Genomic DNA, 25,366 nt, shown 5'->3' with positions numbered 1-25,366 from the left:
GCCGGAAGGGTAACCTTGCTAACGTCGTCTTCTCCGAACATATCTTCATACCTGCCCGGTTATATCCCGTAGAAGCAGCAATAAGTACGGGTTCGTACTTAACAAGACTTCAAGACGTATAAGCATTCGTCAACCGATCGTCCTTTGTACTTGAGGCACGCAGGGGACTTAGAGGACGTAAGAGGAACGTCATAGGCAATATGGTGGGGTTAAGCGGCAGCGCGAAAGCACTAAAAACCTATAGAGACACTATACAACATTCGTCTAATCAGAGAAGATGAGAGAGCGCATAAACTAACAGTTCTATACTCTGCAAACATGACACAGCCAACGTGTTCCCCCCCTCGCAAGGAAGTACTGGCAAAGGCACTCACACGGTTGTCAAGGTTTTAACCATTTATTATTGAAGTTGTGCTAACTTACTACCCAAGTTATTATGATTGAAACAACAGGTGTAAGTTGTCTATGGTCGAGTCATACAGCTCCAAGTCGTCCATAACCGCGGACGCGGCTTATCGATAAGATTGTAACCCTGCAAGGGTGCCCAAATGTGCCCACACGCACGATCAACCCACTTACGACAGGTGGATATCACGACACGCACTCTCCTTCACTACAACAATGTCCAAGAAGCCACCTAACTAAGTTAAACCCGTATCGAAGTCCGGCCGTGCTCCGAAGCGGACTTAGCTGTTTGCGTCTACGGCTTTCGGATGGAAACAGTGCCCCGGGGTGAATCCATCTTCAGCAATACGTACCGCATCCTACGAGCGTGCAAGAGACGACGGGGTTACAAGGCAACATGGCTTCCCCAAAAGTAACATCATATCATCTGACCACAAAGAAACAAGCTTGCACGCCCGGGAGAAACAAAACAAACATTCAAACTAGTTGTGGCCACTCTGGACAAAGCTGTAGATTCCGGCAGTGGTCGAGGGAGACCCGGTAAGCATACCCACATGTGGTTAGAGCGCTCGGTCTCGAAACGGATAACAAGAACTCGGGGTCCTAAAATATTTAGGAAACACAAGTGAGCCGTCACAAAACAAGCAGACTGACCCACCGATGCCTCCGCTAAACAAATATCAACAACTAAAGTAGCCATGATTCTTCCCAACATATAACCCGATAAGATAACAATAACGGTAACGAGATAAAATAGCACTAGCATGCACTACGACTCGCAAGGGCAGACTCGATAACCAAACAATAGCTGTAAGGAGGTGGTGGTGGCAACATGGGCTGCTTAAGGTAACAAGTGGAAAGGACACGTGACAAGAACGCAACTTAAGGATAGCATGAGGGAGAAGGCAAAATAAAATAGGTGAGCGACTCCTGCAGGGGCAGGAGTATAGGGGAAATGCTTGCCTGTTAAAGCTTGCGGAGGGACATCCGGAGGACTTGTCGTATCTCACCGCACCACTTCGTGATCCTATCCGGGAAGAAGCAAATGCTGGAACAAACAACGTATGCAAGTCTTACTACTACGGATAAAGAGTAGGCATGCTCAAGATGATATGCATGACATGACAGATATGGTGCAATGCACTTATCCAATTTAAGCGGAGTCGGAACCCCGGACAAACAGTTTAGGTTGGAGTTGCATTTCTACCGGCAAAGTTAAGTGTTGATTAGCATGGCACAACATGGCAGAGGTGCGCTACTTCAAAATTAAACGGTGCGAGGAAACCTTAGTCGGTGTCCAAAATACTCCGCATATATGTGAGGTGAACATGCACAAACTATCACGGAACGACATGATGCGGGATGCAAACAAGCATATGGATGGCATATTCATGATCCTTGCATTTTTCTGATCAAAATTCATATAAAATACTTTTCAATCCGAGCTACGGATTGGGAGATTTGATTTATGCAAGATTTGAACATTTTTCTGCAAAACAATGGAAGAAGGAAAGGAAGCGGGCGAACTGGGCCGGACCTGCACTGTCCTGGGCCTAATCTGGCCTGTTGCGGGCGACGGATAGCTTCTGGTCACGCGGCGGGCGACGGACTAAGCCGGCGGATATCGGGCCGGGCCCATGTGTGGATCCGGAGCAGAAAAAGAAAGGAGATTAAATGGCCTCCAAAGGAATTGAACACGGGACTTCTAGTTTGGAGTCAAAGGAAACGAACCAGCCGGGCTGCCTACCGATTTGATTTTGGAAAGCCTCGTCGTGAAGTGAAGCATCGCTGGCTGAGATCTGAACGAAAAAGAACAAAAACAGAATTTAATTGACCACCGTGGGGGTTTGATCTTGGGATCCGATGGGTAAGAGGACCGGGATGTTACCACCGCACTACTCGCACCGTTTTTGAAGTGGTTGACCCGCATGACAACTTGATGAAGACACGAGCGGAGCTCGGGATGGAGAGGCCATGGCGGACGCTTGCGGACGAGCTCGGGGACGACGGAGACGGGACGAACCGGGATGCGAGAGATGGCGTCGGGGGTGCGGCTCGACGCGGGGAAGGAGGTGGTGTGCTCGGTTTGGCCGGAGGAGGACGAGGGCGGCCGGAATCGACGCCGGAGTGCGATGGCCGGACTGGAGAATCGGCGACCGTGCGCTCGATTTACGGGGTTTTGGCTCGATTCCTTGGACGGAGATGACGAGGACGACGAGGCGCATCCGACGGTGCCCTCAGAATGGCGGGGGATGGTCTGGTTCGACAGCGCCATGGAGGGGAAGGAGTGGTAGTGCTCTCGGTTGCTTACTGGAAGAGGAAAAGGAGAGGGCGGCGGCGCGAGAGGGAAGGAGGGGAGGGCGCTAGGGTTCGGGCGGAGAGCACGAGGTGCTTAAAAGGGAGGGGAGAGGGAGAAGGTGGGCGCACGGTGGTGGAGAGGAAGGACCACGCACGGCCATGGGAAAAGGGATCACGCCTTCTGCGTGCAAGTGGAAAAAGACGAGGAAGGGAGACTCGGTCTCGTCTCCGAACCGGTACGGGCCAGAGGTGGAGAGAAGGAAGTGGGCCGGGATGGTTAGCTAGGTGGGCTGCTGTGGTGGGGAAGAAAAAGGCCAGGGGAGAGATGTGGCCTGATAGAGGGGGGTAGGGTTTTTCAAAATGTTTTGTTTTTCATTCTTCTTCCAAAACCTTTGATTATAAAACTGTTTTGAAACATCTTCAAATTTCAAAACAAAGAAACATTTTATTTTGATATTCAAAACATTTAAAATAGCTTAACTCTTTTATAGTTTTGTTTTGCTAGGGTTTTATTAAAGTAAAATAAAGAGGAGGTTTATTTATAAGAACCATATGAGAGGGAAAAGAAAATAATTTTTATTTAAAATAATTTTATTTGATAAGAACGGGTGGATGACATGATGCATATGCCATGATGATGCATAAAAGAAAAAGAACAAACAAATCTATAGGGGTATATCCGGGGCCGTTACAAGTCCCCAGTAGGTATAAGAGGTAGCTGGGTTTTGCATGAGATTGATCATGTAATCATCCATATGTATCGAGATTTCAGGTTTCTATCTTGATGATATTTGTGTATGAGAGATTGGTACATCTTTTCTATGTTTAATGCTTGTTACTAGGGCCGAGTGACATGATTTCAGTACTGAACCTAGATTGCTTTTTTTTAACCTTGAAACTATGGGGAAAAAACCCCACAATGATTTATTAAAAACAAGTTAGGGTATATACAAAAAGGAGAACAAGGGGGTTAGTCCTACCTGTACAAAAACTAAAGAAAACACAAACTTAAATGAGACTGCCTATACAGGCAACTAAATCTTCCAAATGCTTCCTCTTAATCCTATGCACAAGCATGGATATATCATGCACGAAACCCTTCTTCCACCCTTGAAAAGATGGTCTCTGATACTGGAATATTTTCTCATTTCTCTGTTTCCATATATTCCAGCAAGCCAAGATCACTACCTCCATGAAAAAGGCTTAGCAAACCCCACCCTTGCTCTTGTAACAGCTGTCTGAATATCTTGCCCCTGCAACCAATCAATCTGCAAGTATGTCCAAATCCTCTGACTGAAATTACACTCAAAAAACAAGTGCATTCTGTCCTCGTATGCTCTAGAAAAGCACAACTCACAATGAGTATCGTCTGTGACCTGATAACGCATAGTTGACACACGTCTGTTGGGAACCCCAAGAGGAAGGTGTGATGCGTACAGCAGCAAGTTTTCCCTCAGTAAGAAACCAAGGTTATCGAACCAGTAGGAGTCAAGGATCACGTGAAGGTCGTTGGTGACGGAGTGTAGTGCGGCGCAACACTAGGGATTCCGGCGCCAACGTGGAACCTGCACAACACAATCACAATACTTTGCCCCAACTTAACAGTGAGGTTGTCAATCTCACCGGCTTGCTGTAAACAAAGGATTAAATGTATAGTGTGGAAGATGATGTTTGTTTGCGAAGAACGAGTAAAGAACACGGTTTGCGTAGATTGTATTTCAGATGTAAAAGAATGGACCGGGGTCCACAGTTCACTAGTGGTGTCTCTCCAATAAGATAAATAGCATGTTGGGTGAACAAATTACGGTTGGGCAATTGACAAATAGAGAGGGCATAACAATGCACATACATATCACGATGACTACTATGAGATTTAATCGGGACATTACGACAAATTACATAGACCGCTATCCAAGCATGCATCTATGCCTAAAAAGTCCACCTTCAGAGTTAGCATCCGCACCCCTTCCGGTATTAAGTTGCAAACAATGAGACAATTGCATTAAGTATGGTGCGTAATGTAATCAACACAAATATCCTTAGACAAAGCATTGATGTTTTATCCCTAGTGGCAATAGCACATCCACAACCTTAGAACTTTCTCATCACTCGTCCCGCATTCAATGGAGGCATGAACCCACTATCGAGCATAAATACTCCCTCTTGGAGTTACAAGTATCAACTTGGCCAGAGCCTCTACTAGCAACGGAGAGCATGCAAGAACATAAACAACACATATATGATAGATTGATAATCAACTTGACATAGTATTCCATATTCATCGGATCCCAACAAACACAACATGTAGCATTACAAATAGATGATCTTGATCATGATAGGCAGCTCACAAGATCTAACATGATAGCCCAATGAGGAGAAGACAACCATCTAGCTATCGCTATGGACCCATAGTCCAGGGGTGAACTACTCACACATCAATCCGGAGGCGATCATGGTGATGAAGAGTCCTCCGGGAGATGATTTCCCTCTCGGGCGGGGTGCCGGAGGCGATCTCCCGAATCCCCCGAGATGGGATTGGCGGCGGCGGCGTCTCTGGAAGGTTTTCCGTATCGTGGCTCTCGGTAATAGGGTTTTCGCGACGGAGAGTATATGTAGGCGGAAGGGCAGAGTCGGGGGGCTGACGAGGGACCCACACCACAGGGCGGCGTGGGCCCCTCCCTGGCCGCGCCTCCTTGTGGTTTGGCCACCTCGTGGCCCCACTTCGTATGCTCTTCGGTCTTCTGGAAGCTCCGTGGAAAAATAAGACCCTGGGCGTTGATTTCGTCCAATTCCGAGAATATTTCCTTTGTAGGATTTCTGAAACCAAAAACAACTCCTGGCGCTTCGTTTTCACCACGATATCGTCGATGTAAACTTCGATGTTACGCCCGATCTGCTCACCAAGGCAAGCTTGCATGCAACGTTGGTAAGTTGCTCCCGCATTTTTCAGCCCGAAGGTCATGACGTTGTAACAGAAAACGCCGCGTGGGGTGATGAACGCGGTTAGCTCCTGATCTTCTTTCTTCAATTTGATCTGATTATACCCAGAGTAGGCATCGAGGAAGGAGAGGCGATCGCATCCAGCTGTGGAATCAACTATCTGATCAATCCGAGGCAACGGGAAGTGATCTTTCGGACGAGTGCTTGTTAAGGCCGGTGTAGTCGATACACATGCGCGGAGCGGTGGTGTCCTTCTTGGGTACCATGACTGGATTAGCCACCCATTCTGATTCCTTGAGCTCTCGGATGAATCCTGCTTTGCGAAGTCGATTGATCTCTTCGCCAATTGCTCTCCGCTTGGGTTCAGAGAATCGACGCATCGATTGTTGCACTGGTTTGGCTGTTGGGTCCACATTAAGGGCGTGCTCAGCGAGTTCCCTGGGGATACCTGGCATGTCGGATGGTTCCCATGCAAATATCTCCCAGCGCTCACGGAGGAACTCGATGAGCGCGCCTTCCTATGCGATCGCGAGGTCAGTCGATATATTGACCGTTTTCTTCGGGTCATTGGGGTGCACCTCGTAGTTTCTTGGCTTCCTTCGTAGCGTCGAACTCGTCGGATCTTGCGTTTCGGTTGTCGGCTGGTGGTTGCGTATGATCTACTGCTGCGTCGATTGCGTTGAGTTCCTCCTTGGCGCTGGGAGATATTTGCATGGGAACCCTGTATGCCATGGAATCCAAGGGAATAAGCCGGTCGAGTCGGTATAATGCCATGGAATCCTGTATCGGATTCCTTCAGCATATCGACTGTTAAACCCATTGCTTTCATTGTGTTGGCAAATAGTAAATTTAGGCCGCTTCCTCCGTCCATGAATACTTTGCTCATGTTGTACCCTCCGATCTGTGCCTCAAGGACTAGAGCTGCATGGCCGGGTCTAGGCACGGCTTTCGGGTGATCCGTTCTGTCGAAGGAGATGCTTTGTTCCGACCAGTTGATGAATTCGGGTGTGTCGACCATAGCGACTTCCGCATACTTCACTTCCCGCGAGAATTTCTTGATTTCTCTTTTTGAAAAGCTGGTTTTATGAATCATGCTGACCTGCCCACGCGGTTCTGGGAATACCTCGGCTGGTACATACTCGTCCTTCTCCATTGGTTCATATGGCTTCTGCACGTATGGCTCTGGCACATATGGCTCCGCCTAATAGCTGTAGGATCTCGCTCTCTTCTCCATCATGTGGACTCTTGATATAGCTTCACTCCTGAGGTCATCGCAGAACTGACGGATCTCCAAGAAGTGTCGGCAGTTCCTTAACAGGTGACTGGATTTCTCTCGACCGTCCTTTGGGTCGAAATAGGAGTGGAGATAGCATGGTGCATCGAGTTGCTCCGTGGCTGTTAGGTGCGGCGAACGAGCGCGGCCATGGATCGATTGCATGCCCTCCTGTTCCCGTTCGGACTGGTGAGGATGAGGTGCTGCACGTTCTTCTTCTCCATAGCATAAATTCCCTTCGCCTTTTCTTCCTTGCTGTCGCGAGGTCAAAGCTTCCTTGACTGTTTCCATGCATGCTCCTGGGCGGAATTCCCGAAGTTGCTGCCAAGGTATTCTCTGCCGAAACCGAGGGCCTGAAATCAGACGCATCTGTCGTTGGAAGACGAAGAAAGCCCTTGGGGTCGATGATAAAGTGGACGCCTCCAAAGGTAGTGGTCATGTTGTCACACGATTCCATAGGAACTGAGTGCGACGTTTTGAAGTGAGGCACGAACTCGAAAGATCCGCAGCGGATCGAATCCTTCGGGTTTGGGGGTGTTGGTGACTCAAGCACGAACGCTGCAGACGTGACTGGTACTGCCGATGCCCTGCCTTGTGCCGACAGGGTTCCCACAGACGGCGCCAATTGTCGAGGGTGCTCCTCGGCAATGCCCTCCGATAGGGGCTTAGGGTTGATGGAATCCTGCAAGCTGACACGAGACATCGGTACACAGACAAGCGGGGGGAGCGATTTACCCAGGTTCGGGGCCCTCGATGAGGTAAAACCCTTACGTCCTGCCTGTCTGTTCTTTGACAATGGGGTGCCGAATAGTTCGGCTGTGATCTCGTCGAGATGCTAATTGCTAGGGTAACCTAGTTCTAAGCTTCTGTTGGCTATTGCTGCTAAGATTGATTGTGTCCCTCGGCAGGCCCTCTCCTGGCCTTTATATAGGAGGCCAGGTCTCAAGGGTCCTACCCGAGGACGCCTAGGTTTACAGTAGATTAAATCTAATCTTTCCTTTTTTGCCCGTTTCCCGATCTTGTCCGCCAAGGAATCTTCTGACGCACCGGCCTAGTGGCCCATCTCGCCTTCTGGTAGCTTTATGGGCCTCCGATTTGTCAATATCAGATAGGGCAATACTGGTTACCCGAAGGGTAATGCCCACGTCACCTTCTCTAGATTAGGTAAGTCTTTGGTCTATCTCATTCTCCTCTTTGTTACTTGGTTGATGGGCCATGATGATGTGCATTATTTTGAGTCAAGTACCTATGTGATATGGAATATATTGTCTGAATAGCTTTGTATTAGGGTCTGATCAAGACTCTATGATGTTACTTTATGGTTAATTATATACGTGTTGCTTTCTTTTCAGTTTATGATGTAAGTGATAAGTCATAGTCATAATGATCTCCGTAAAATGGAAAATATTATACTCCAGTTCTCTATTTTCGAATTCATTGGCTGCATGATGTTCCAGGGGTAGCATTTACATGACTAGCACTCTTTTATTTCACTTTAGGCCATGCTCTCATTTCTCTTGCAGTAGATAGAGGCACAAATCTATTACAGTCTGATGCATATTTTTCTTTGGAAGCATGAATGTTTTGTGAATCGTGAAACTGTTATTTTGTCCAGTCCCTGATTCTTGAATGGTTTTCATTATTGGCTTGACCAGTTAAGTATGTACTTGTGGACTAATTTTCCTTTGCATTGTTGTTGTCATGCAAAATAGTCCAGTCCCTGATTCTTGAATGGTTTTCATTATTGGCTTGACCAGTTAAGTATGTACTTGTGGACTAATTTTCCTTTGCATTGTTGTTGTCATGCAAAATAGATGGATGAGCATACGGTGGAGTCTTGCTCTTCACTGTAGAACAGAACCATTGACCTAGCAGTAACATAATTGCTGACTCCATCTTGATGATGCATATTATCTTGTCATGGCATCCCTAGTTTAAAATAACGACATAAGCTGTATTATGAAATTTGAAGATGCCATGCTCAAATTTAATTAATGGACAGCAACTTTCTTTGTGCATTTTAAAGTGGACCATGAAACAGTTTTCCTGCGATATGTGTATCCATCTTTAAGCTTATTCCATTGTTGAGATGCACATTTTATTTTGTAACCTTTCAGGCTGGAACTTTTATAGATTGAAAATATTTTGCAGAATTCCTAGCTGAATATTAAAAAATGCACTTGGTCCTCTTTGTAATTTGAAGGCCATTCTAATTTGGGGAACATTTGTCTCTCGTGATCATGCTAATGTTGCGCTGGGCTGCCTACTGCAATTTGTTGTTTCTTGCTGTTTGACAGTTAATCATGCCCTGATTAGTAGATATTCGACTGAGTTAGGTGTTTACTGATTGCCTTTTGGTGTCATTCCTTTCATCAGGTTAGATCAGCTACCGATAATTGGGACCTTCTGCTGCAGCGCAGGTTGTAATGGTGTGTCACCCTGGCTGCCTGGGTTCACGCCTTTGCCGGCAGCCAGCGCGTTGCTGATGTCGCCGGGAGGAGGACGCTGCTTCCAATGCCATCCTGCTGCTTGGCTGTGGACGACCTCGAGCAGGTGCGGACAATTCCTTGTAATGTGAATCTGGAACTGAATGTCCCTGTAATGTGAATCTGGAACTGAATCTGGAACCGCTCGTTTTTCCCGAGGATGTCTTTGGGGTGGCACTTGGACACAATAACAAGTACCGAGCGAGAGATCACTACAATGCAATGGGTCACTGTTGTACAAATATGAATCGTTGTCGGTGTCTTTCTTGTATATATATCTGATTTGTGGAAATATTGTAATATATTCAATTCTTGCTCTTATATGGATGATTTCATCATGTGTTGATGTTTATATATTGTCTAATCTTGTTAATATAAACCTGACCAACCCAAGAATAAATGGATCGTAAAAGGCTAAGGCCCAAATAGAGAAAGGCTGGAAAAATGGTGAGGCCCAAAATAGAAAAAGGGTGCAAAACAGCTAAGGCCCAAAACAGAAATGGACCAAAACAAAGGCCAATGCTTACGGTAAAAGGCTGGAATTATTGGGCTCGGCCCATGTAGAATACAGAATTGGACTGGGCTGATTTCGAATTAAGACGTTTTGGTTTCGTCATAATTTTGCCACGTCGGATTGCCACGCCGGACTCGGGGCAGGTGCCCATGACGTTTTGGGAACGTCATGCCGTCGATGACATTTTAAAACGTCACAAAGCTCTACGACGTTTTCAAGTGGAACGTCTTAAGCGATCACTTGCTGCCTCCCAGCTTTCGACGTTTTGAAAAGCGTCACCGTAACGTCACAAGTAGCCATTATTGACGTTTCAGTGACACCTCTATTTTGTCAACTTATGGCAGATTTCTTGTAGTGAATTTCATAAGTAGGAGCAAGTTCTACCAAGTGTCTATCTTCAAAATCTTCAACCGTACTAACGTGAGTGAAAAAATCTTCTATATTATCTCTTCCAATGATAGACCCTCGTCCTACCGGTATATCTTTCAGAGTGTATTTAGGAGGAAATATGATGAAATAAACAAAAGGTAAATAAAGTAAATGCTAGTAACAATTTTTTTTGTATTTTTGATATAGAGAAAGCAAACAAAGCAGTAAATAAAATAAAGTAAATCAAGACAAAAACAAAGTAAAGAGATTGGATGTGGGAGACTCCCCTTGCAGCGTGTCTTGATCTCCCCGGCAACGGCGCCAGAAAAAGAGCTTGATAACGCGTAGTTGACACACGTCTGTTGGGAACCCCAAGAGGAAGGTGTGATGCGTACAGCAACAAGTTTTCCCTCAGTAAGAAACCAAGGTTATCGAACCAGTAGGAGTCAAGGATCACGTGAAGGTCGTTGGTGACGGAGTGTAGTGCGGCGCAACACCGGGGATTCCGGCGCCAACGTGGAACCTGCACAACACAATCACAATACTTTGCCCCAACTTAACAGTGAGGTTGTCAATCTCACCGGCTTGCTGTAAACAAAGGATTAAATGTATAGTGTGGAAGATGATGTTTGTTTGCGAAGAACAGTAAAGAACACAGTTTGCAGTAGATTGTATTTCAGTTGTAAAAGAATGGACCGGGGTCCACAGTTCACTAGTGGTGTCTCTCCAATAAGATAAATAGCATGTTGGGTGAAGAAATTACAGTTGGGCAATTGACAAATAGAGAGGGCATAACAATGCACATACATATCACGATGACTAATATGAGATTTAATCAGGGCATTACGACAAAGTACATAGACCGCTATCCAACATGCATCTATGCCTAAAAGTCCACCTTCGAGGTTAGCATCCGCACCCCTTCCGATATTAAGTTGCAAACAACAGACAATTGCATTAAGTATGGTGCGTAATGTAATCAACACAAATATCCTTAGACAAAGCATTGATGTTTTATCCCTATGGCAACAACACATCCACAACCTTAGAACTTTCTGTCACTGTCCCAGATTCAATGGAGGCATGAACCCACTATCGAGCATAAATACTCCCTCTTGGAGTTACAAGTATCAACTTGGCCAGAGCCTCTACTAGCAACGGAGAGCATGCAAGAACATAAACAACACATATATGATAGATTGATAATCAACTTGACATAGTATTCCATATTCATCGGATTCCAACAAACACAACATGTAGCATTACAAATAGATGATCTTGATCATGATAGGCAGCTCACAAGATCTAACATGATAGCACAATGAGGAGAAGACAACCATCTAGCTACTGCTATGGACCCATAGTCCAGGGGTGAACTACTCATACATCAATCCGGATGCGATCATGGTGATGAAGAGTCCTCCGGGAGATGATTCCCCTCTCCGGCAGGGTGCCGGAGGCGATCTCCTGAATCCCCCGAGATGGGATTGGCGGCGGCGGCGTCTCTGGAAGGTTTTCCGTATCGTGGCTCTCGGTAATAGGGTTTTCGCGACGGAGAGTATATGTAGGCGGAAGGGCAGAGTCGGGGGGCTGACGAGGGACCCACACCACAGGGCGGCGCGGGCCCCTCCCTGGCCGCGCCGCCTTGTGGTTTGGCCACCTCGTGGCCCCACTTCGTATGCTCTTCGGTCTTCTGGAAGCTCCGTGGAAAAATAAGACCCTGGGCGTTGATTTCGTCAAATTCCGAGAATATTTCCTTTGTAGGATTTCTGAAACCAAAAACTGCGAAAACAAGCAATCGGCTCTTCGGCATCTCGTCAATAGGTTAGTGCCGGAAAATGCATAATAATGATGTAAAATGTGTATAAAACATGTGAGTATCATCATAAAAGTAGCATGGAACATAAGAAATTATAGATACGTTTGAGAACCTATCCCAAGTTTTTACTTTACAAGCTTTACTTGATTTTATTTATCAAAGTTACTTTTTGGTTTATGATTCACTTGGTTGAATTATAGAGTAGTACAAGAGCATCACACTTAGCCTAGCAAGCTCCGGGATACTTAGCACCCCTCATAACTAGTTGCTAGTGCTCAATATTAAAAGTGACTACTCTGGTTGGGAACTTGTGAATTTAAATGACTTTGAAAACCTTGGAATGATGAGTCATTCTATTGAGAGATTTTGAAGGTGAATATGACTGGTGAATGACTTGGTGAATTTTACTAAAACTGATGGTTGGGTTCGGATGCGATACCATTCCAATTTTACAAGTACCCCCACAATACCTGAATCTGGGTAAGGCTTAGCTGGAAACTTATGTATTTTAGTATGGGTTCCCTCTGAAACAAGCGTCATCGGGGTTATGCTGGAGGCTGCCTCTACAACAAAAGGAATGACGTGAAATGACGCGAAATGAGGTGAATGTCCGGCCACTACAATACAACAGACATGTGGAGACGCAAAGTTTGAAGGCTAGAGACGTTATATTTCATCTCTATAGGGTTATATAGCCGCTTTCATAAAGCGTCATAGGATCGTCTCCTTATGCACCGTCTCAAGTAACCTAAGGACGCTTGCTAAGCGTGTCTAAGTACACAAAGACGATTTTATAGTGACGCTCGAAAGCATGTCTACCCACGTAGAGACGGTTTAGTAGATACGCCAAGTTTGCGTCTCAATATATTTTAGAGATGCCTTATTCATTTGTACATTATACATGATTACGTATACATAGGGTATTCATCTTCTACACATTATGTATACATTATTTTACTTGTATTTTGGAGAAAAAAATATTTTTTACTCAGAAATTCAACCTCTCTCTCTCTCCTTATTTAGGTTCATGTACAAGGCAGAACCATTACAACATACTAACACGAGCAAACCAGAATAAATTCATTAATACTAAAAAAATCAGAACTGAACATAATATCTGAATTAATAATTCATACATACATTGGGAAATATCATGAATAGGAAAAATCTTACAAATCCTACATTACAATTATCTCTAAAAAAAATGATAGTAAATATCGCTACATAGATTTATCTAGGCAGAAACTAATGCTTTGCCCCTCCATGCTTTGCTCCAGATTTAACCTGAAAAGCAAGTCACGGCCAAAGTGAGAATCAGCTAGTACAGGGCCAGACGACAAGTTCAATTGATTAAATAAAAATAGATCTAAGACTAATTCTGCGTGACAAAGATATGCTATTCTGAACTACAACATGCATCTTTTTGCTAGCGGCATCAAATTTCTAGCAATTGATGTTGCGTAACTTAAGTGTAGTGGCAATATCTTCATAATCATAAGATGTATTTGAAGATATCATATATACACGTTTTGCCAGGTTAGCAATTCCATGCTCAACTCATGAACTTAACTGGAGCTATCAACTCTGAACCCCGCTTGCTAAATCTGTGTTAACATCAGTTGTATTCATGTTGAGGAAGTTCCTTAGAAACCACACCAGAGTAATCAAACGGCTGACCACTTGACTGTTGGTTTTGCTCACATGTACATGGGATGGACAACAGTAGCAATAAATGATTGTTTTTCACAAAGAATAAATGGAAGAGGCACAATAAAATGTCAAGCGGAGGAGCAAGAAAGGTACTACTAACTTTTCTTATTTGAAACAATTGATAAATGTAAAGTACATGTTTTGCAAAATTAATGAAAGGCTTCGGTCTCCATGGATGCAGCTATTAAAACCGAATCATTGTAGATTTCCTTAGTCTTCCCTTAAAAAGAAAGATCAGAAGAATGTAACATACCTTGTTATTGTTTGTCTGGTTTGAGCTCGATTTCTTCATTTCGATCTACAACACGCAAAGTTTATAAATAAATTATTAAGCAAGCATTACAACTAACAAGGGATGGTAATGCTGGTATATATAAAAATGTACTTACATAGAATCTAGGCCAAGCGATAACATGACCCAAAGCATCTGTGACAGTTTCAATATCTTTATATGGTCTAGGCAATTTTCATTATTTACTTTCTGCAACAAAAGATCATATGATCTATACATAACAAATATAAACTTAGATATGGTCTGATAAACAAAGTGAAATTTCATTTGCACCGTAGCGGTTATGCGCCAACGTCCTTAAGATGAATTGGCATATAAACCTCTTTGCTATAATTTTCTGGACGCGGTTGCTGCAATTTTGAATGAACAAACATAATCAATAATATTACTTGTAGAAAACAATACAACGACACTGATTCCAAATGCAAATCCATAATAGCATATACCTGTTTAGTAGATTCATGAGGTATCCCTGGTAATATATTATTGATCACATGAGGACCTTGAAAACAATGTTCACTGAGCTCTACATTTTCTCCTTGTTCGGAAAAAAATGATCTTTCTAGTCGTAGAGATATACTTTACATAATATGTTTTGAACAGAAACACAAAATTATTCAGTCTTTCTATAATGTAAATGTGACTTGTAAATCAAGGTAATTTGATTGAACTCGGTTTTGTTGCTTTAACATATGAGCTGAAAAAATGAATCAGCATGTTGTGGTTATGAAACTGCAGAGATAGGAACAGTTCAATTTGGTTATGTTATGCATTACATGTCACATGCCAAAATTGATCAATACATTGAACAGATTTGTATAAGTAATTATTTGATATGTCTAGAGCAATAATAAATTAGTATACTATGAGCAAAAGTACAAGGCAGTCACTAATGTAGGCTAAACAAATAAGTTCCTGCAAACAGTATGCACAGATTTTCTAGTCTTCTCATCCAACCTGCTTTTACACGGCTGTGTGCTCTACAAATAGGATAGGGAAGTACGGAAGAGTACTAGCACCTAAATTGATCAGAGGCAACGCACGGATACATTGGTGTGATGAGAAAAGCAAAATTCAAAATATACATGCACCTTAATTCATCTGATGGGTAACAACCGTTTGATGGAAAATAGTCCTGAAGTCCCACCTTATTCCAGGCCATACTACCCTACCCCAGAAATCGATACAGAAATACAAAAAGATGTGCAGCAGATGCTGAATATAGAACGAGATTTTCTCATTGCCAATCACACAGGCACACACTCATCGCTTATGGTAGAAGCTGCCGACGTTCTACACGAGATGGATCCATGGGACCCTGCATCCAGTAACCACTCATCGCACAAGCACACCGATCGCATCACCCGCAAGCCGCAGCAACACCTACCACTTCGTCGTTGACGGGCGACCGTGGCGGCACCAGCGTGGCCGCCTTCACCAGCTGACCCTAGTGGTAATGTAAACGAGATGGATTTGACAGAGCACGAACCTGGGCGGAAGAACACGGCCGCGGATCCAATCTTTGATGAGAATCGGATCCCCGCGCGTGGTGGCGGCTGCAGATATGCAGGCTAGGGTTCCCCGTTCATCTAGTGAAAATATGGAGGCGAGGGGAAATATATTACGGATTTTTCTCAAAACATAAGCGGGAGTATTTTCTTATAAGCGGTAAAACAACTAATGTTGGCGCCAGAAAAAAGAGGGAATTTATAATCATATAAGCGGCAAAACAACCAAAGTTACGCCTAGGAATATTTATCTTAAGCGGTAAAAACTAAAGTTAGTACTCCCTCCGTTTCAATCTATAATGCCTATAGATTTTCTGCACGGTAATTAGCGCAAGTCATTTTTTAATACAAAACCCCCTAAAGAGTCCAACCACGATCTCAGGAATAGGAGAGAAATAAGGAAAGTCAAAAGAGAATCTCGGAAATCTCTCTATCGTTAAAGAAAATCTTCCGATCCCTCCATCCCGTGTATCCCCACCATAATTTTTTTTGCAAATAAACACAAATCTACTCTTATATTATGAAACAAATGCAGAAAATCTATAGGCATTATAGATTGAAACGGAGGGAGTATTTCACATGCGTATTATCAATCTCGTAGTGATCTTCGAGCAGCACAAAATTAATTTCTCCAGCCTCGCTCGTTCAATTTACAGGCGCATTCGAAAACGTCTCAAGATTCGTCCCTACATACCTATAAATTAGATAAAATAATTAAATAATTAGTCAACAAATAAATAAATTAAGACGTTCTATGGAGCGTCTGAAGAAACGTCCCTAGGTTGAGCTGCCCCTCTATACTAGGGACGAAAATAAATGCGTCTCATATTTAACGTCTTTATGTGATGATTTTTTTGTAGTGGGCCCAAGCCCTGTGCAGTTCCCAGGCTGACTGTCTGTCTTCACTGGGAGGCCAAGCTCATGGGGAGAGGTGCCTATACTAGGGTATGTAAATGAAAGGTTAGGATTGGTAGTTCGCGTACTGCGTACGATAAATCAGGGCCAATTACCCCGACGAACTATTGCAATTGTTGTGGCACAAGTGTACAACCTCTGCAGAGTTTAACCTATTCGAATAGCCGCGTCCGCGGTCATGGACAGTTGGAAAGGCCATACTGTTCCGTCATCAGAATTTTTCTAAAAATATGAATGGTGACTTGTGATTTGAATTGAAAGGTGACTTTGACTTTGAATCACCACTGAGTTGTGGGAATGACACTAATGTTCCCACTTGAGTTAAGTTAGGCAAATGAGGAGTCTTTGATTATTAAAGTGTTTATGAAATAAAACTGGCTTTCTGCAAATGAAACTAGAGCTTAGAACCCCCTTACTATAGTTGATAGTATTTTACCTTAGTATTAGTTTGCGAGTACTTTAAAGTACTCATGGTTGTGTCCCTGGCTATTCAAATGGCCAGACTATGAAGAGGAGTACCAGAACCCGGAAGAAGGACAGCAGGACGTCTACGACAACTAGGATCACTCCTGACGTCAACAGTTGCCTGTGGAATAGATGGACTACTACTACGCTATTTCGCTTCCGCTATGTGTTATGTAATGGATCAATAGAACTTCTATTATTGTAATAAATACTAGATCATGTGATCCTTTATTTGTAAGACGAATATGTGTTGTAATGAATGATGTGTTGTGATATCAATCTATTATGTCTCGCAAAAAGAATATTCCTGGGATTGCGAGGAATGGCATAATAGGCATCTGGACTTAAAAATCCGGGTGCTGACAAGTTGGTATCAGAGCCATTGTTGACCTTAGGAGACCCTAGTTAGAATGGACGTCTGAAATTTTTTAGTTTCAAAACAAATGAAGTGACTATTTAAGAAAACTTATTCTCCCTCTTATCATTGAGATCTTTTGCAAAATAAGAAAGTTATGCTCTATTCTTCTTATACTATTACCTAAAATTTTGACACACTTCTCTGACTTACTCATCATAATTCTTCACAGATGGAGTACAAATGGGAGTTTTATCAGCTTGGTCACGGAGGCAACCTGATGTTCGAGAAAGGCTTGAAGCAACTAGTGGACTATCTAGGATGCCCGTACCCCGAGTTCTTCGGAACACCCCTCAACAATCACTCCGGAGGACCACCTCGGTGGGAAGTTTCTGCCGATCTACGAAGGAAGCCTGGAACCCCAATATGGGAAACCATATGGTTTTCTGTAACGGGAAACACTTGGAAGGAAGGACTAGTCAGAGCTATGCAAGAAGCAATTTCTCGTCTGTGTGGACAAAATGAGAACAGGATTAAGAACACTCGCTTCACCTACTACCCCAGACATGACCCCATGGGAAGACCAATAATCATGCCCCCGCACCCGGAGATGAACCACTATGTTGCCTACCTCGACTACATATTGTACAAGACCCGCAAGGAGTTGGACAATGCCCTCGCCTTTCGCCAAGCACATTACCCGTGAAGACGAAGAATCCCCCCCCCCCCCTGAAGAGTAGTTTCATTTAAAGCACTTTCGTAGGTGTGAGTTGTATCAGGATCCCCTTGTATCGTAGAGCGAATGAATGGTTCTTCAAACCAACGGTGTGTTAGCTTTGTAATATGTGATGTTTGGAATGAATGAAAAAGTGTTGTTGGTTTTTACCCCCGCAACACTACTCAAGTTTTAAATTTATGAACTTTTTAAACTTTAACAAAACAAACCCTAGAAATTTCCCTCTTGCCTTATCATCTACCTCAATGTTCAGATGGCCCCACCAACCCGCAACGCCACCCGGGATGCCATGATGCAAGCTGCTGCAGACGATGATGGCGGACCGAGAAGTCGAGAGAGCTGAACGCCAAGCCAACATTACCGCACTGCAACAGATAGCTCAGAACAATCAAGGCCACGGAAACCACGATCACCCTGGATCGAAGCTGAAGAACTTTCAGCACACCAACCCTCCGATATTCAACAAGACTGAAGAGCCCCTAGATGCTGATGACTGGCTCCAGACCATGGAGAACAACCTCGAAGTTGCGGGAGTTGAAGCCGCAGAAAAAGTACTGTTTGCCACCCACTATCTGTCAGGACCTGCCAGAGCCTGGTGGACAAGTGCCCGTGCAATGAATGCGGGACAGATGATGACATGGGAAGACTTCAAGCTAAAATTCAGCAAATACCACGTGCCCCAAGGACTGATCAAGAAGATGAGAGATGAGTTCCGTGAACTCAAGCAAGGAAGGATGTCCGTGGTGGAATACCGCGACAGGTTTCTCACTCTGTCAAGGTACGCCCCGGATGAGACCGACACCAATGAGAAGAGAAAGGAAAGATTTCTGAACGGACTGCACGACGAGATGCAAACTGTGTTAGTAAACATTCCGTTCGCTGACTTAGAAGCCCTGGTAGACTCAGCCATACAGATGGAAGGAAAGCTGCATCAGGCCAACGAGAACCGCAAGCGCAGAATGATGAACCAGAATGGACCCCACCATACCCAGAAGTACCGCAACAACTCTTCTGGAGGATTCACCCCAAGATACAACAAGCCCCCGCTCGAGTTATCGCCCCAACAACAACAACAACGGAGGACCCCCGAAGCCCGGAGGTAACAACAACAAAGGCAACCACAACAACAACAACCACAATAGCAACAGCAACACTGGGAACAACAACAACCCCAACACTGGCCCGAGGACTGGAAGCAATGCCATCCCCGTCACCCCGAAGGACAAGTCAACTGTGAACTGCTATGAATGTGGAGTTGTGGGCCACTACTCCAATGAGTGTCCCAAGAAGCTTGCCAAGATTGCCGCCAACACCGCTGCACCTGCTCAGCAACAGCGCCGCTTCGCCGGTAGAAGGAACCAGAACAACAACAACGGCCGTTTCTACCACATGACTGCCAATGAAGCTCAGGAAGCACCCCAGACCATGCTAAGTATGTCTCCCTGTTAATAAAATGCTCAATCTTTCTTAGGAACCTAACTTTTCTTAAAATCTCGGGACGAGATTTGTTTAAGGGGGAAGGGTTTATAACATCCCAAATTTTCAAAACAAAACAAATGAATTTCCCTAGTTCCAAATTTTGGAACCAACAAAAACTTTTATTAAATTAAGTTTGATGCATAGTGATCTTGCTTAATACTGGTGCTATTGCCATGATTGCTTGTTATAGTAGTTTGAAATAACCTTAAACCCTAAACCTCACCCCTCTTTTCATCACCCAAGTTAAAATAAAATAAAAGGAAATTAAATAAGAAAAAGGCATATGTGCCTATGGCTATTTTTGTGAAACTTTACCCTAAGCTCCTCTACTTTGTTTAGAGATTTGGAAAACCATCATACACCTTACCTAGCACTTATCAAACCTAATCCAAGTTGTTTCCAAACAAAATAAAAAGAAACTAAAAATGCCATAGAGGCATATGAGAGTAAAATGCAAATTTGTGAATTTGAGAAGATTGACCCTAGGACTTGTTGTGAATGGTTGGATCACTCCTATATACCATTTCAACACTCCACAACACCATTTGGGTCAAACCAAGTCAAATTAAAAATTCAAATGCAACATATGCATAGAGGCATATGTAACACATAGCCATTTCACCAAACTTTGATCTAGGACTTTAAACCTTGACCAAATGGTGGGAAACCATCTCTCAACCTAATATAACACTAAATTGACCCTAACCCATGCCCAAGTAAAGCAAGGGGAACAATTTACAAGAATAATGAAAAGTGACACATCACCTCTTATGTGTGATGGCCATTTTTGCAAATCTTTGAGCAAGACCATTTGAATTGGTTTCAATGGTCTTAAAATGTTTCTAAACAAATAAGAACCACATTAGAGTCAAGAAAAGTCAAATCAAATGGAGAGAGTTCAAATGGTGAGAAAACCCCAATTTCACTCACATACACATAAGACCAACTTTGCAAATCTTCACCAAAGGCCACCATTGCTTGATCTCTTGTTTGTAAAACTCTTATATATGATAAACAAACACAATTGCATCAAAGAAACCAAAATCAAATCAAAGCAAAATTCAAAACTTACATACATGTGATAATGGTCATATGTCCCTTTTTTATTTTCTTCACCACTTTGCACCCATTTACCTTCTGATTCCTCAACCAACCTTGGTCAACCAAAGCCATGTCATCCAAGACCAAGTGATGGTGAACAACTTTCATGTTGACCATTAGTACTGATGTTGACCAGGTTGACCAGTATAGTTTTGACAAGTGGAGACTTTGAAACTATGTGAAGATGACCCACATTTTGAATTGTTGAAAAACTTCTCCAAAATGAACACCACCACCACCTTTCCATCACATTAAATATAAGAATGAGATTCACCAAAAAGATTTCCAAAATTCCACAAAAAGCTTCATGCGGCCATTGTGTCGAGCACCTTGTGAGCACAATCTGGAATTTGTGTTACATGCTTATATCCATCAGATTTTTGCCTCAACCCCTTTCCATTTGTGATCATTGTGGTCCTTGTACCTCCTCTGGATCAAGCCATGACTTTGCAACCACTGGTGAAAGAGAGAAATGATCACCATCTCACCATGCCGTGCTCATGCCATCTCCCATGCCCAATCTCTCTCTGGTCCTCTCCTCACCTTTCCTCCTTGTCCTGGAGAATCTACCTAGCACCAGGACACCAACGGTACCCCGCCCTAGCTCGCTACGGCTTGGCATTGGCCGGAACAAGCTCGCCCAGACTCGCCAGAAACCTTGCCAGGCACGCGGTGAGCGCGCCCTGGCATGTCACTAGGCGCGCCAGAGCGCCACGCGACTCGTCGCCCTCGTCCTCCCCCGCATGCCTACCTGCGCCTAGCGCTTCGCCAACCTCTCCTCTACGCCGTAGACACGCCCACTGGCTCGCGCGTGCACCATCGCCATCGCCATCATCGAAACTCTGCCATTCCCGTACTGCGAGGACGCCACCGTCGCTAGCACGCCACAGACCCCCATTTGACGTGCCATCACGCGCGCTAGCTCTGCCTAGCCGTCGCCTACACGACGCACATCATAGCCTGCCCCTTCACTCCATGGAACGGCCACGCCATGAGCGACCCCTCTCAGCACCCGCGGCACCACCTCTCCCTCTATAAATAGAGGAGCTCCGGGCACCATTTCTTCACAACATCTCCTCCCCTCTCACCACTGGTTCTCCTCGCATCAATAGCTAGTCCGATTAGCACCTCCACCGCCGGAATTTCAAGATCGAAGTCGCCGGAGCCCGCAGATCCTCTACATCGCCTGGAGCCGCCCCGAGCCTCGCCGCTGTACCAGGGGCCTATACACCCTCGACAACGTCGCCTCACCCATCTCCCTCGATCGCCGGCGGCCTAGGACGCTCCCCGACCCCCTACCTCGCCGGCGCAGACGAAGCCTCCTCCCCGTCGACGACGACGACGGTCGACCGCACGATCATCTCCTAATCCAACGGTCCAGGTTAGAGCTTACCGTTTCGGTGATTATAACCCACTGACGCGTGGGACCCCCTGTCAGCAGGCCCGCGCCGTTACTGGGCCTGTTTCCCCCATTCAAACCGTTTCGGCCCAAAAGTTTCCCGCCTAGCCCATCTAACTTAATTCAAATAAATTGATTTAGCAAATATTTCAATTCTGGTCTGTGCCATATTTTGAATAGTTTCAAATCTACAAATCCAAATCTAGCAAATCAAATTGTTCCAGAAAGATTATGAAATTATCTAGCTAACCTCACTGGTTTCAACCCCATATGTTGTGTAGATTTTGAATAGCAAAAATAACAAAACAGATACTTTACAGCATTCAAATAAATCTCAAAAATCAACCAATATGAATTTTGAAGTGAATCCAATTGCAATAATTCACATTTCACAAACCCTAATTTACTATGTAAAAATATGGGATATGTTCTGTACATGATCATGGGCTAGAACCAAAATATTGGCTATGTAGTCAATACTAGCCCATTTCAACTATATCCAAATTTTTGAATTTGAATCTATGAGGTGTAGCACCTCATTTAAATCATGTTCTCAAGTGATATGAAGTAATGTGTTGACCTTTAATTGTTTAGGCTCATACTTGCTCACTTGTAGAATTTAAACCTAAATAGTATTTAATTTTGCAAAGGTTATTTAAATCACATGAGATGATGAATCTCATTTAAATCACTTTTCTCAAATACTAAGTGTGAAGTGTTGACCTTGGTCAACATGGGATCATCCCTGGTTATTTGAGAATATTAAATCATCTCAATAGTAGTTTTTAAATTAGTTACAACTATGTGTTAAATCATATGAGAGGTATTCCTCTCATTTAAATCTTGTTCTCAAGTAATTCAACATGGGGTAGTGACCATGGTCTATGTAATCTCATATTGAGTTATTTGGTAGCATTAAATCACTACCATGTTAGTATTAAATTGCATGAGGTATGGAACCTCATTTAAATCATTTTCTCAAATGATAAGTATGAAGAGGTTGACTTTGGTCAACCTAGGTCATATATTATTCATAAGAGAAATTAAACCTTAAGAAGAATTCAATGAGAGGAAATTATTTCTCCAAACCAAAGAGAAACCTTAATTCAAATTTTCAATGAGAGGAAATTATTTTCCTAATATTAAATAAAGAAACCCTAGCATAATTTGTGAATAAATGTTAAGTAGTGATGCTAGATCCTTTGTGTGAGCCAATAAGGCTAATTAAGACTGCTTAAGTGTTGTATGGTGATTGTATCCTCGTATTCGTTTATAGACGCTAGTACCGGAGACTATCAAGAGGAAGAGGTCTTCTACCAAGAGGAAGAGCAAGAAAACTTTGATCACATCATCAACCAAGGCAAGCTATTACCAATGCAAGCTATTACCAATGCAAGCTATTACCAATGCAAGCTAGACTAACGCAAACTATTTTGGTTGCAAGTTTATATTCTTGCCAAGTGCAAAGCTCCCCAAGAGCAAGGCACCATTACTTTTTACTTTATGAACCTATCCCAAGTTTTTACTTTACAAGCTTTACTTGATTTTATTTATCAAAGTTACTTTTTGGTTTATGATTCACTTGGTTGAATTATAGAGTAGTACAAGAGCATCACACTTAGCCTAGCAAGCTCCAGGATACTTAGCACCCCTCATAACTAGTTGCTAGTGCTCAATATTAAAAGTGACTACTCTGGTTGGGAACTTGTGAATTTAAATGACTTTGAAAACCTTGGAATGATGAGTCATTCTATTGAGAGATTTTGAAGGTGAATATGACTGGTGAATGACTTGGTGAATTTTACTAAAACTGATGGTTGGGTTCGGATGCGATACCATTCCAATTTTACAAGTACCCCCACAATACCTGAATCTGGGTAAGGCTTAGCTGGAAACTTATGTATTTTAGTATGGGTTCCCTCTGAAACAAGCGTCATCGGGGTTATGCTGGAGGCTGCCTCTACAACAAAAGGAATGACGTGAAATGACGCGAAATGAGGTGAATGTCCGGCCCAAGCCCTGTGCAGTTCCAGTGGCCGATCGTCTGTCTTCATCGGGAGGCCAAGCTCATGGGGAGAGGTGCCTATACTAGGGTATGTAAATGAAAGGTTAGGATTGGTAGTTCGCGTACTCGCGTACGATAAATCGGGGCCGGTTACCCCGACGAACTATTGCAATTGTTGTGGCACAAGTGTACAACCTCTGCAGAGTTTAACCTATTCGAATAGCCGTGTCCGCGGTCATGGACAGTTGGAAAGGCCATACTGTTCCGTCATCAGAATTTTTCTAAAAATATGAATGGTGACTTGTGATTTGAATTGAAAGGTGACTTTGACTTTGAATCACCACCGAGTTGTGGGAATGACACTAATGTTCCCACTTGAGTTAAGTTAGGCAAATGAGGAGTCTTTGATTATTAAAGTGTTTATGAAATAAAGCTGGCTTTACGCAAATGAAACTAGAGCTTAGAACCCCTTACTATAGTTGATAGTATTTTACCTTAGTATTAGTTTGCGAGTACTTTAAAGTACTCATGGCCGTGTCCCTGGCTATTCAAATGGCCGGACTATGAAGAGGAGTACCAGAACCCGGAAGAAGGACAGCGGGACGTCTACGACAACTAGGATCACTCCCGACGTCAACGGTTACTCGTGGAATAGATGGACTACTACTACGCTATTTCGCTTCCGCTATGTGTTATGTAATGGATCAATAGAACTTCTATTATTGTAATAAATACTGGATCATGTGATCCTTTATTTGTAAGACGAATATGTGTTGTAATGAATGATGTGTTGTGATATCAATCTATTATGTCTCACAAAAACAATATTCCTGGGATTGCGAGGAATGGCATAATAGGCATCTGGACTTAAAAATCCGGGTGTTGACAAGTTGGTATCAGAGCCATTGTTGACCTTAGGAGACCCTAGTTAGAATGGACGTCTGAAATTTTTTAGTTTCAAAACAAATGAAGTGACTATTTAAGAAAACTTATTCTCCCTCTTATCATTGAGATCTTTTGCAAAATAAGAAAGTTATGCTCTATTCTTCTTATACTATTACCTAAAATTTTGACACACTTCTCTGACTTACTCATCATAATTCTTCACAGATGGAGTACAAATGGGAGTTTTATCAGCTTGGTCACGGAGGCAACCTGATGTTCGAGAAAGGCTTGAAGCAACTAGTGGACTATCTAGGACGCCCGTACCCGAGTTCTTCGGAACACCCCTCAACAATCACTCCGGAGGACCACCTCGGTGGGAAGTTTCCGCCGATCTACGAAGGAAGCCTGGAAC

The 25,366-nt window shown here is 43.6% G+C and overlaps 2 long non-coding RNA genes across 3 annotated transcripts; one reads left to right on the top strand and one right to left on the bottom strand.

Annotated features, from left to right (window-relative positions):
* Positions 1-8,065: 8,065 nt before the first annotated feature.
* Positions 8,066-9,590, top strand: LOC124686392. The gene is made up of 3 exons (XR_006997815.1): positions 8,066-8,080; positions 9,293-9,469; positions 9,562-9,590. It is a non-coding gene; the product is annotated as an uncharacterized LOC124686392 (long non-coding RNA).
* A 3,663-nt stretch (positions 9,591-13,253) lies between these two features.
* LOC124686391 lies at positions 13,254-15,866 on the bottom strand. Of its 2 annotated transcripts, XR_006997814.1 has the most exons (6): positions 15,596-15,866; positions 14,553-14,685; positions 14,380-14,456; positions 14,204-14,295; positions 14,068-14,112; positions 13,254-13,388 (listed from the first exon to the last, which is right to left on the bottom strand). It is a non-coding gene; the product is annotated as an uncharacterized LOC124686391 (long non-coding RNA). The 2 variants fall into 2 exon arrangements; XR_006997813.1 differs by lacking the exon at positions 15,596-15,866 and having other exon boundaries at positions 14,553-15,588.
* Positions 15,867-25,366: the final 9,500 nt, after the last annotated feature.

The sequence above is a fragment of the Lolium rigidum genome, chromosome 2 (genome assembly GCF_022539505.1).
Source record: "Lolium rigidum isolate FL_2022 chromosome 2, APGP_CSIRO_Lrig_0.1, whole genome shotgun sequence".
NCBI lineage: Eukaryota > Viridiplantae > Streptophyta > Magnoliopsida > Poales > Poaceae > Lolium > Lolium rigidum.
The sequence above is the reverse complement of the archived record's forward strand: the minus strand, read 5'-3'. Positions and strand labels throughout refer to the sequence as shown.